General features: G+C 50.6%; 1 protein-coding gene across 2 annotated transcripts in view; it reads left to right on the top strand.

Moving 5' to 3' along the window:
- The window catches only part of PAK4 (p21 (RAC1) activated kinase 4), a 50,850-nt gene that overhangs the window by 24,242 nt on the left and 13,343 nt on the right, over window positions 1-13,265 (top strand). The window contains exon 1 of one of the 2 annotated variants that reach the window (XM_023508251.1): window positions 7,749-7,804. The exons of the other annotated variant lie outside the window; for it this stretch is intronic. The gene's annotated coding sequence lies outside the window, so the exon portion shown is untranslated. Of the gene's footprint in view, window positions 1-7,748; window positions 7,805-13,265 lie in introns of those variants that run through there. 2 annotated transcript variants of the gene reach the window in all.

The following is a 13,265-nucleotide window of genomic DNA, read 5'->3' as shown; positions in this document are numbered from 1 at the left end:
GAGATACGTGTAACCCAGGCCCATACCAGCCTTATTCACAGTAGCCAAAAAGCAGAAACAACTCCATTTCCATGAGTAGATGAATGGAGGAACAAAATATGGTGTATATGCACAGTCGTAAAAAGGAATGAAATTTTGATAGATACTATAATGTGGATGGACCTTGAAAACATAATGCTGGCCAGGTGTGGTGGCTTACACCTGTAATTGTAGCTCTATGGGAGGCTGAGGTGGGAGGATCGTGTGAACCCAGGAGTTTGATGTTGCTGTGAGCTAGGCTGATGGTACTCTAACCTGAGCCAAGAGTGAAACCCTGTCTCAAGATGGAAAGAAAAGAAAACATGATATTGCTGGGTGTGGTGGCTCACGCCTGTAATCCTAGCACTCTGAGAGGCCAAAGCAGGAGAATTGCTTGAGCTCAGGAGTTCAAGACCAGCCTGAGGAAGAGTGAGACCCCATTCCTACTGAAAGAGAAAAACTAGCCAGGCATTATGGGAGAACACCTGTAGTCTCAGCTATTTTGGAGGCTGAGACAAGAGAGGAGGATTGCTTGAGCATAGGCATTTGAGGTTGCTGTGAGATATGACTCTATGGCACTCTATCCAGGGCGACAGAGTGAGACTTTGTCTCGAAAAAAAGAAGAGAAAAGAAAACATGGTGCTTAGTGAAATAAGCTAAATAGGCAAATTCAAAGATACAGAAAGTAGAATAGAGGTTATCAGGAGCTGGAATACTGGGGAAAGTGGGAATATTGTTTTAATGAGTATAGAATTTTTATTGGGATGATAAACATTTGGGCATAGACTGTGGTGATAGTTATACAACATGGTAAATACACTTAATGCCATTGGATTGTACACTTACAAATAGTTAAAATGATAAATACTATGTATATTTTACCACAATAAAAAAATAACTTTAAGAAAACCAGCCAGGTGTGTTTTTGTGGGTCTGTGTCTGGGTTCTGTGTCCTGTTGGGCTCATCTACTGTGTTTATCTCTGGCTGTCTAGATTACTGAAACTGCTTCAGGGAGCAGGCCTAGGAGTGGGCAGAGGAATCCTCCCACTTTCTTGTTTTTTATTCCTCCCAAGATTGAGCTTCTCCAGGGCAGATACCACTGTGGTGGGCCTAGTTTCAAAGTCATCCTTGGTGCTGCCCTCATCCTCATCGCCTGACACATAAAGTGTTGTTTTTCCTCGGTAGACACAACTCAGCTCTGTCCTTTTTTCTCTAGTTCCCACTATCCTGCTACCATCATCACTTGCTTGCACCAGTGCTGCATCCTTGTCACTCTTCCCCACATCCTCCCCAGGCTTTGATCACATCTTCCACAGGGCATCCAGAGTTCACAGCCCAGACCTATCCTCAGCACCTGTGTCAGCCCCCTTGCTCTCCTGTGGCCTGCCTCCCCCACGCTGCCCATCCCTCCAGCGAGCCTGTGTCACCTGGAATCACGGGCACATGGTAGGTGCACGCTGGATTTCTCACTGATGGAATCGATAAATGTGGGAAGGGAGTTGCGTGCAGCCAGAGCAGGCAATTAGGGGAGGAGAATGTAGAGAAATGAGGTCAGAGAGGTGGGCATGACCTTAGTGAGGAGATGGCTTTAGCTATGTGGGCCTGAAGTAGGTTTTTAGCAGAGGGACACAGTCAGATTAGGTTTACAAAGGTTCCCCTGACCTAGCAGAAAAATAGGTAAAGGTCATTGTGATAGCTTTTATAAATATGAAAGGCTGTTCAACCTACTAAGTAGAAACTACAAATAAAAACTAGGCTGAGAGGAGGGCAGCACCTGTGGCTCAAAGGAGTAGGGCGCTGGCCCCATATACTGGAGGTGGTGGGTTCAAACCTGGCCCTGGCCAAAAACTGCAAGAAAAAAAAAAAAAAAAGAAAAGAAAACTAGGTTGAGAGGGGCCAGACTTGGCTAAAATCAGAGAGGCTGGCAGCATCCTGTGTTGTGAGGCCAAGGGGAGATGGGCCCTGGCAGTGCCGAGGGGCTGTGAATGGGGGCAATCCTTACCCCGGGGTCACTTGGCAGTGGTGAGCTGTGCTCAGCAATTCCACTTCACACCTGTGCAATGCTGTGATTTGTAAGAGCAAAAGACTGGAAACCACCTGGCCCCACAGGGACTGTCTCAAGGCATCACAGCCCTTCCACACGGCTGCTAAAGCGCTTTGCCAAGATCAGGGCATGGATAGATCACGGAGATAAACGTATATATTCAGTAGTCCCCCCCTTATCCTTGCTTTCCTCTTTCTATGCTTTCAGTTATGCATGGTCAACGGGTGTCCAAAAATAATTATGTGGAAAATTCCAGAAATAAACAATTCACACATTTTAAATTGCATGCCATTCTGAGCAGTGTGATGAAATCCCGAGCTGTCCCACTTCATCTTGCCCAAGATGTGAATCACCCCCTAGTCCCGCATATCCATGATGTATATGCTACCCGCCCATTAGTTATGTAGCCATCTGAGATATCAGATGAACTGTCGCAGTATGGTATTGCCTGTGTTCAAGAAACTCTTGTTTGGTTTAACAATGGCCCCCACGCGCCGGCAATTCAGATATGCTAAAGAGAAGCCATAAAGTTCTTCCTTTAAGTGAAAACAGCAAAGTTCTCAACTTAACTAAGGAAAAGAAAAATATCACATACTGAGATTGTTTAGATCTGTAGTAAGAGCAAATCTTCTATCCGTGAAATTGTGAAGAAAGAAAAGGAATGTGAACTTGTTTTGCTGTTGCACCTCAAACTGCAAAAGTTACAGCCACGGGGTGTGATAAGTGCTTCATTAAGGTGGAAAAGGCATTACACTTGTGGGTGGAAGACATGAACAGAAATGTGTTCCAACTGAATCAGGTTTGGTACTGTGGTTTCAGGCATCCTCTGGGGTACTTGGAATGTAACCCCTGCAGAGAAACAGGAGGACTGCTGTGGGTAGCCTTCTGTATCCATGGGTTCTGCATTTGTGGGTTCAACCATCTGAAAATTTAATACAGGGTAGGTATGGCGCCTCATGCCTGTAATCCCAGCACTTTAGGAGGCCAAAGTGGGAAGATCGCTTACGCCCAGGAGTTTGGGATCAGCCTGAGCAACTTAGCAAGACCCATTTCTACAAAACAAATTTAAACATTAGCTGGGCTTGGTGATGCATATCTGTTGTCCCAGCTACTTGGGAGGCAGTGGCTGGCAGGAGGATTTTTTGAGCCCAGGAGTCTGAAGCTGTAGTGAGCTGGGATCAGATCATGCTACTGTGCTCTAGCCTGTGCAACAGAGTGAGATCCTAGCTCTTAAAAAAGGAGGAGGGGCGACTTGTCCATATGCAATTGGTTGAATCTGTGGATGCAGAAAATTTAATATGGAGGCCCACCTGAGGGACTTGAGAATTTATGGATTTTAGTATGCTTTGGGCGTCCTGGAGCTAATCCCCTGCAGATACTGAGGGATAAATACGTATACACACACATACATTGCAGAACCTCTGTAGTTGACCATCTCTGTACAGTGACCGCCTCCTTAAATTGACCTCATTTTCATAGACTGGATGTGAACCACATTTATGTTTTCATTACAGCAGGCCTAGTTCCTTATGTTGACCACCTCCATATACTGACGTTGGGTGATCAGCTTACAGAGGTTCTACTATATATATTTTTGCCGTGGTGTCACAGCTCACAGCAACCTCAAATTCTTGGGCTTAAGTGATTCCTTTGCCTCAGCCTCCCAAGTAGCTGGGACTACAGGCACCCACCACAACACCTGGCTATTTTTTTTTTGTAGTTGTCGTTGTTTCACAGTCCCAGGCCAGCTTTGAACCCACCAGTCCTGGTGTATGTGGCCAGTGCCTTACCCACTGAGCTAGGAGTGCCAAGCCAATATATATATATTTTTTCTTTAAAATCATAATTTTATTTTATTATTTTTTTTAGGGTTTTTGGTTATTATTATTATTATTTTGAGACAGAGCCTCAAGCTGTCACCCTGGGTAGAGTGCTGTGGTGTCACAGCTCACAGCAACCTCCAGCTGCTAGGCTTAAGCAATTCTCTTGCCTCAGTCTCCCAAGTAGTTGGGACTACAGGTGCCTGGCACAACACCCAGCTACTTTTTGGTTGTAGTTGTCGTTTGGCAGGCCCGGCTGGATTCCAACCTGTCAGCTACGGTGTATGTGGCTGGCGCCTTAGCTGCTTGATCTACACACACTGAGCCTAAAATCATAATTTTAAATTGTTAGGATGCATCCTGAATAGTTCATGCAACAGAATTATATAAGGATAACCGATTACAATAAAGGGAAAACCCGTGTAGCCAGCTTCCAGGTGATGAAACAGGTGGTGCCAGTGCCTCCCCCAACCCTGTCCCCTAAATTTCCTGGTCCCTCCCCCAGAAGCAGCTGCTCTCCTGACTTTTGAGGACATCATTTCTTTCTTTTTGTTTTTTCCTTTGAGACAGTCTCACTATGTTCCTCTGGGTAGAGTGCCGTGGTGTCACAGCTCACAAGTAACCTCAAACTCTTGAGCTCAAGCAACCCTATTTTACCTCATCCTGTTGAAGCTGGAACTGTAGGCATGCACCACAGCACCCAGCTAGTTTTTCTATTTTTGGTGGAGACAGGCTCTCACTCTTGCTCAGGCTGTTCTTGAACTCCTAAGCTCAAGCAATCTGCCTGCCTCCATCTCCCAGTGTGCTGGGATTCTAGGCATGACCCACTGTGCTGAGCTAAGCACATCATTTCTTTGCCTTTTCCTCTTTGTTTTGCCACCTATAAATAGTTTGGTTTTGCCTGGTTTTGAACTTCAGACAAAGTCCTAGGATGTACTATTGTTTTACGCTTTGCTTCTGTTTGGCGTCACATGAAATACTCATCCATGTGTAGCTGTAGGTCATTCATTCCCCCTGTTGTGTGCTGTCCTGTGGAGCCGGGGGATTACAGTTCATTCACCATCTCCTATGGACAAGTATTTGTCTTGTTTCCAGTCTTTAGCTGAGTGCTCTTCCACGAACCTGCCATGTGTGTGCTTCCTGGCCCTGTGGGCCTGCATTTTGCTTGTGTTTGTACCCAGGAGAGCACTTGCTAGGTCCAGACTGTGTGCCTTCATTTCGACTAGAAACTGCCAAATTCCTGCCAGGTGCCAGTAGTATGGGAGAGCCAAGGAGTGTTTTTGAGCAAAGCAATGTGCAGAATAATGTGTTTAGTGTGCTGCCATTTGTCTGTGTGTTTTTTTAAAGTGTGTAAGCATGTATGTACACATTCACAGGCTTAGAATCTCTCAGAAAGGAGGATACCCTGTCACTGTTTACCCTTAGGTGCCTTTTGCCCTTTGCCTTTTGAACCTTGTGCCTGTATTACAAAGAATCAGAGACAGTGCAGGGGATCAGCACTGCCTCCCAGAATGTGATTGTAGCACTCTGGGAGACCAAGGAGGAGGGGCGTGTGTGTGTGTGTGTGTGTGAACTGCTTCAGCTCAGGAGTTCAAGACCAGCCAGAGCAAGAGTGAGACCCCAACTCTACCAAAAATAGAAAAATTGGCTGAGCGTGTTGGTGTATGCCTACAATCCCAGTTACTCAGGAGGCTGAGGCAAGAGGATCGCTTGAGCCTAAGAGTTTGAATTTCAGGTTGCAGTGAACTCTGATGATGCCACTGCACTCTACTCTGGGTAACAGAAAAATATTTAAAAAAATAAATAAATAAAGAGTCAGAGAGAAGGAAAGGAAATAAAAGGAGAAGATGAACCCAAATGTGGCAAATTGTTAACTGTTGAGAATCACCCAGTCCTCCCCTCTCCCTCTCCATGGGACGTAGTTTCCTGCCCTGGCCAGAGCCACCTATTCCTGAAACCTCCCCCACCTGGGCCAAAACCAGCTGGTCTGGTTTGTGGTGCCTGCCCCACCTGGTTCCTGGCTTTGTGCCTGCTTGACAGGTGCCCCACCCCCATGGGAGAGGAGGTGGCCTGAGGTTTGAGACTTTTGGGGTCCCTAATATCTGCACTTCTGTGGTCCAGGTCCCAGCCTAGCTCCTCCTCAGAACCCCTGGTTTGGTGGACAGATGCTAGACAGGAGGAAGGTAGATGGGAATTCGGGATCTTGGAGTGAGTACAGTCTCCCAGCCCATACTCTGTGTGTGGAGATAACATCTGTCCTTGGGGAGCTGACTGGGGGCTGGGGGGGGGGGGCAGGCAGAGCAGGGCAGTGGGAAGGACAGAGGCTTTTCTGTCTACCTGCCTTCCAGGGCCACTTGTTCACTGTGCTTACTGGATTCACCATGGACCTGGTGCCTGTCCTGAGCTGGAACACGGGGCACATCTGGTCCTTGCTGCTCACTGGACCTGGGCCCTCAATAGAGTCTCTCTAGGATTTCACCCCAGTCTCCTAGCAGGGGCTTGTGTCTAATTTGTTCATGCTGATAAGTGCCTCTCATAGGCCTGCCTGGTGTGTGCTGGGAGCTCAATAAATGTATGAATGAAGGAGAGAGACAGACAAGCGCCCAGGGCTGGCATTTCTGGAAGTGAAGTTGCCTGAGGTAGGGTCTGAGGGTGAGTAGGGATGAGCCAGGCAGCCCTGGCCCCTGCCCCTCTTAAGTCACTTGGCAGGACAGACAGGTCATCACAGGAAGCAAGTTACACAGGGAGTTTTATGCTGGGCCAGTGAAGACTTTGCAGAAGAAGTGGGATTTGAAGGGAAGGAGAGGTGAGGCAGGGCTGTGTGACCCTTCCAGCCCCCAGTGTGTTTCTCCTGTCGGGAATGGGCCGCTGTGCCAGCCAGCCTTATGCTCAGAAGGGCTGGAAAGGGTGCGGTGCCAGCACAGACAGCCTACCCTCCCTGCGAGTGCCTTGAATAATTTACTCTGGGCCTCAGTTTCCTCCACTGTAAAATGGGCCTGCTGAAGAGCAGGGTCTGACCCAGAGTAAGTTCTCCATCAAGTCAGGGTGCTTATTTTCAGCACTGTTAGTCTGATCCTGGGGACAGAGCATCAAGGCATATAGAAGTCTCAGCCTCCCCACCTTCCTTTCCCCTGTTTCTTCTATCCGCATCTTCCAGTCCCATTTCCACACTAGGGGTGGCAATGTAGGGACTTTTGCACCGTCTCACCCCCTCCCCTAGTTGGACTAAGTCTCAGATTCCTGTTAATGGGTGAGTAGGCCCACGTGGCCCCTTTCCTGATGCTGTCACTGTGTCCTCTGGAACATGTGCTGGAATCCCAGCCTGAGGGGAGAGGGAAACGCAACAGCCCAGCTCTCCATTCTCTTCCCCATCAGAGAACCCACCCTCCCTCTCCCTGGGGCTCTACCGTGTGCCTAGCCACTGGTGAGCGCTGCTCTCAGGGCTCAGCCCTGCTCTATATAGCCCCTGCTTCTCTGGCGTCTGGCACCCAGCCTGGTGTTGGGGGCAAGGCAGGGCATAGTGTGCCTGTGTGAGTGGGGTAGGGGGGACTGACTCTGCTGAAGCAAGGGCTGTGCTTGGGGGCCCCACCCTAGACCCTCCCTCTGTTCAGGCAGCTGTGGGCCACGTGGCCCAGGCCCACCCAGCCTGGCTCCAGGCTGGCCCGCCTCCTGCCCGCCCTCTGTGGGTGGAAGCCACAGCCCAGGCTCAACTCTTGCCAGGGCAGGGCCGCGTCACCACTGCTGCCAGAGAGGTGGGGGCACAAGCCCAGCAGCTCTCTTTGGTGGGTGCCCGTATTGAGGGCCAGGGGAGCCCTTGACCCTCATTCTCTGCTCTTCCTACTGAAGCCTGTCTGTCTGTCAATCTGCCCCACTGAGACCTATGAGGGCCAGGGCCCAGGAAGCAGGGAGAGGATGGTGGAGGTGAGCCGGTCAGGTCTGGGGCAGGAGTGGGGGGAAGGGGTGGATGGTGGGAGCAGTTCTACCACCTGGCCTGTGAGCACATGTGAGGGACCACACCTTTCTTGAGGCCGGGGGCGGGGTCACCGGTTCCTATGTGTATGTGGTGGCAGGTGCCTGTCTGGGCTCAGGTCCCTGTGCCTCTCTGTGGGAACATGTTCCTGGGGTCAGGCTTATATGAGGGGCCTTCAGGGCTGAACCTCACCGAGTCACTCTGGGTGATCCTGGAGTTGACACTGTGTGTGCCTGGTGTGTCAGGGGCTCTTGTTTTCTACTGTGTTTGGGTTTACGGTTGTGTGGGGATCCTAGCCTAGCTTGGTATCTCGAGGGGTATCTGTAGGTGTGTGTGTCTTAGGGTATAGCTTTCCTGGTAAGTCTGGCAGTCAGCAGCCATGGGGTTGTGTGTGTACGTACCTGTCTCTGTGTTTCTAAGGGATGACCAGGATCTGTGGTGTGTGTGTCTGTGGGCTGCCCCAGGGTTATTGGTACATGTATATGGGTCTTTTCTGGTAGTCTGTATGCCTCTGGACTGTGTGGGTCTTTACCAGGTTTGTCCCAGCTCCATCTGTGGCTTGTCTGGGGCCCTGCTGAAGCAGGGCTGAGAGTGACGGCCCTTCTGTTATGCTGAGCACTTCCTCTGAGCTAGTCTGGGTTGTGAGAGCCTCTTTCCCTATGTTCTTCCACTAGAGGCTCCCTCTGGCCAGCCTGCTGGCACCCCGTATTCCCACAGGTAGGAACTGAGGCTCCAGGTGGATATATATTCCACATATTCCATAGCAAGCAATGCACTGACCTCTGGCCACCAGCCTCCTGTTCCATACTCCTATTAGGGCCGCTGCTGAGGTGCTAGGGATGTTGTGGGTTTGAGAGTGGGTTGCCACAGTCTTCAGCTGACCAGCATGTGTGTCCCAGGGGTCTGTGTTTATGTGGCTGGATGTGCACTCTATGGGTCTGTGTGACAGTCTCTGGGGCTCTTTTCCACGTAGTGTGTCAGCTGCAGACATCCTGCACACAATGGAACATCCTCAGATATGCTGTGTCTACGGGTGGTGTGTGTGCATGCATGTGTGTGTGTATAGACATGCTTGTGTGTTATGGGATATCTTTGTGTTCATTGCTGTGTATTGGGTCCGTGATGAAAGGACAAGTCTGTGTCATGGTTATTAGTTGCTACATAGTATGTTTCCTGGCATTTGGTGCCTAGCCTTGTTGTGGGGGGGGGGTTTGCATGGCCTGGGAGGTAGACAGTGAGGGCTCGGGTTTCACTGTCAGGGAGGAACCCCAGAGGCTATTTCCTGCCTCATTGCCCCTTCTTTCCTGCCTGGCCTCAGGGGAGGAATGAATGAAATCTGATTTGATTTCTCCAGTCCCTGTGGGCTCAAGTTTGTTGCGGTGTCCATCCCTATCCTGGGCACCTCTGGGGAGTCAGGGACACCAATAATGCCCTTTATGTCTATGCCCTGTTGTTTCCAGCTGGATCTTGGGACAGTGGGCCCTGGGCCTGCCGGAAGAGCCTCTGGCTGCCTTGGGGGCTCTTGAGCACCATGCCTGGGCCTGCTGGACAAGGAAGCACCATCTCTTCATTCAGTCACGCTCTGAGCTGAGCCCGTTTGTGCTGGGCAGGGCTGGGGACATAGTGTGACTAAGGTAGCCCTAGCCCCTGCCCTCTTGGGACTTCCAGTCTAGAGGAAGAGGCAGACCTGTCATCAGATGGTAACAGCCCAACATGCTCCCTTCATGCTACCCCTGAGAAAGTAAGACGTTTGCTCTGTGAGGAGGGAGCGGGGAGTGTGCCCAGCATCCTCTCTCATTTACTGGTTTCATTCATTCAGCAGTAGCAGAGGCAGCCAGCCTGTAGTGATGGCCTGTTGGGCGCCAGGCACTGCCCACATGTTTCATTCACCCAACATTCCCTGGAGGTAGGGATTGTTTTTACTCCCAATTTTCAGACAAGAACATTAAGACCCAGAGAGGATGAGAGATTTGTCCAGGGGCACACAGCTTATAAGGGTGGAGTCTGGGCAGTCTTCATCTAACCACCAGCTGCCTGACCTGTGCTGGAGACATAGCAATGGCCCACAGGGATCGGCCCTGCCCTCATGGGGCTGCTTATCCATTGGCGGAGACAGATATCAATCAAATGACATACAGACAAATACAAAATTGCAATTGTGACAGATGCCCTTAAAGAAAAAGTGAGGGGTGTGGCAATTTGAAGGAAGAGGAAGGGCTAAGTGGGTGAAGCTTGGGATAGGGACATTTCAGGACTCAGGGTAAGGGCACAGACTGTATAAAGACCTAGCAGGGGAGGTCTACACTGCAGTTGGCTGGAACAAGGAGAGCAGGTCTGCTCACCCTCTACAGACAGCAGGTGCTGGTGCCCACCGGATCTTTATCTTTTCAGGGAATGTCACCCATTATGGGTACTGGTAGATTTCCAGAGTCATCTCCTGTGTAATTTGCCTCTTGCCTGTAGCCAAATTTGCTGCCACTTCCTTACCTTCCCAGCCTAAGCCATGGCTGGGATGGGCCTCCTTGCAGTGGGGAGGGCCTGGGCATAGCTCACGGTGGGGTGCCTTTGAGGTGTTTGGGACACAGCAGGTTATTTGCTAAACAGCCAAATTTAGTTGCTGAAGACAGTTCCTTCTCAGGCATCAAGGTCAGACTTTCACGTGGTGTACGAGAGAGTCCTTGGGGACTCTGGTTGGACTGTGCCCTCAGCCCCCTTCCCTGTACCTCTTCAGGGTCCAGACTCATCACTTTGGCAGTAGCATCACTCATTTGTTCTACAAATATTACTAAGTACCCACTGTGTCCCAGGCACTGTGCTTGATGTCAGAAATCCAGCAAGAGCAAGACAGACAGAGATCCCTGCTCTTGGGGAACTGAATGTCTACTGAAGGGTGGGTGGCCAGGGTGGGGGATATGATGCCAGGTGGTAATAGACACTGCAGGGACATATAATGCAGAGTGCAAATTGTTAGTGGGGTTAGGGACACCCTCTCCAGGCAGGTTTTATGTGCACTAAGACCTGAATATCAAGGAAGAGTGAACCACGCTAGGCAAAGGGAATAGTAGGTGCAAAGGCCTTGAGGCTATAGCAAGCTTTGCTGTGTCCGGGCTATAACAGGGAAAGCTTGCATGGTTGGCAGCGCCCAGCCAAGCAGAGAGAGCCTTGTTAAATCACAGCATTTGAGGTTTGTGAGCCAAGGAGCACTTGGAGTATTTTGTGAATTCACTTGTTTAGCATTTCTTCAAATTGCCTCCTAACCAGGGCAGCTTTTCTGGTGTCTCTGGTCATTGTCAGTGGAGTAGTCTCCACCCTGTTCATATCCTCTGAGTCCTTCTCTCTTCTCTTCAGCCTGGCGGGAAGAAGCAGGAGTCTGCATGGTGTGAACAGGCCTTCTCTGTAGGACAAGGTGGATACTTTTATGACCTGGTGCTGGGTGGCCCTGGGCAGGGACTTGCCCTCTCTGAGCCTCATTTTCCTGGTTTGGGAAACAGGAAGGGACTCTTCAACCACTCAGAACTATTCTGGGGACTGTGTGTGGCCTGTTCTGTGTGCCTGGCACAGGCCTGGGCTAGTCAGCAGGCACAAATGGGGCTCCCTATGTGGCCACACTCTACTGTAGGCATGGGGATACAGCCACAGCCACCAGAGCCTGGTCCCTACCTGCACAAGCCACTTACTTAGCAGTGAAGACAGAAATAGACAGAAATAACTCTAGTGATGGTGAGGGGTCTGGAGGGAAGGGAGTGGGCGCCAGGGTGTGCCAGGATAGAGCATGCTTCAGTCCTCAGCAGGTCCTGCCCCCTACGACCTTTATAGCATGCCAAGTATCTGCCCAGAGCAGCCCCCTCTGCAGCCCTCTGTGCAGCCCCCACATGGTCCTGTCCACTTGTTTCCCACAGACTGTCACAGCTTCCTCCTTCCTAATGTCCTGCCCCCATGGACTGCTCCCAGCCAGAAGGGGCCTGTGAACATCTGGTCAGGTGACATCCCCCCCTCTGCTCAGAACCCTACTGTGGCCCCATCTCACTTGGAGAAGGAGCAAGCCCTCACTGTGGCCACCAGGCCCCACACACTCTGCCTTGTCACCTCCCATCTCCATGAGACCCCTCACTGCCTGCTGTAGCCCTCAGCCTCCACTGCTCCTTGACCAAACATGTCAATTTGCCCTAGGTGTTCTAGTTACCCATGAAGCTCCTTCTCCCCTCCATCTTCAGATCCCTCCCTGCTCAAATGTCCATGTCTCAGCAAGTGCAGCCTGACTGCTTTATTGGAAACTCCAGCTCCCCTTGCGCTCAGCACCCTCCTTGTCCCAGCTTTCTTCTCCTCACAGCATTTATCATCTGCGCTATTGGATCTCCTGTATTGATAGTCTCCTTCTCTCCTTCTACCAGGCAGCGAGCGCTGTTTCTGGCTGTTTTTTCCACGGCTGGAGGCTCTCGGTAGATACTGATGAGTGGAGGGGTACATGGCGGGTATGATGGGATCATTTGTGATAGATTGGTGTTTTCTCAGGAGGGGGCTGAGGGATGTGTCAGCCCCAGAGCCTGAGGATTCCCCAGAGGAACCAAGCTCAGAGTGGGATAGGAGAGAGTAGGAGCCATGCAGGATAGTAGGGTAAGCAAGGGCATGGAGGCAGGGTACGTAGGGGGTGGTGAGGAACCTGCTGTGGTCCCCGTACAGTAAGCCATACTCCCTTCCATCATCAGACCGCAAACCCAGAAAGTGAGGGTAAACTGAGGCACAGAGGGGCCTTCATACCGGTTGTAGGTAAAGACTAGCAGAGGAGTGAGTGGGCACCAGTGGTGGAGGCCTTGAGTACAGGCTGGGACCATGAGCACTTCTGCTCCCTCCCCTTCCTGATTAGGGCTTCATTTTGTTGAACATGAAAGAGGATGGCTGTGACTCTGGCCATATCCTCTGTTCTTCCCTGGACCCCTGGGTTCCAGCTGGGTCAGCTCCCTCCATACCAGGGGTGGCAGCTTTATTCTGAGCCAGGTAGGGTAGGGGATAGGAGGTAAGGATTTTTACATGCATCTATGAGCACACACAACCCAGCCAGCTTTGTCACACAGGGGGTCTCTTGCACCTGGGGTGATTACCTGGGCTGGGGGTGGTGGTACCATCTTCTTTTCATAAAGGGTCAGAGGGTAGAACAAGAGGGTTACAGGGGTGACTGGAAAATTTTTGAAGCTTTTAATAGGCTAGGTTGGATACTTCCTGTCCCACATATTAAAGAATTCACAGCTTGTTAAAATTGAAATAAACATCTTAGAGTAGGATGTAAATTGTACCTGAATTTTTAGGATAAAACATTGGACACAGGTGTCTACACCCCAGGTAGTAGTGGGGGGCTACACTTAATCCTTCTCCATCCAGCTCTTTCATGTTACTGGCTCACCCTCTGCCTCTGGG

This window comes from Otolemur garnettii, unplaced genomic scaffold (genome assembly GCF_000181295.1).
Source record: "Otolemur garnettii isolate 467f Iridium unplaced genomic scaffold, OtoGar3 scaffold00233, whole genome shotgun sequence".
In the NCBI taxonomy this organism is placed as follows: domain Eukaryota; kingdom Metazoa; phylum Chordata; class Mammalia; order Primates; family Galagidae; genus Otolemur; species Otolemur garnettii.
Note: the sequence above shows the minus strand (reverse complement) of the source record. Positions and strands in the feature narration are given on the sequence as shown.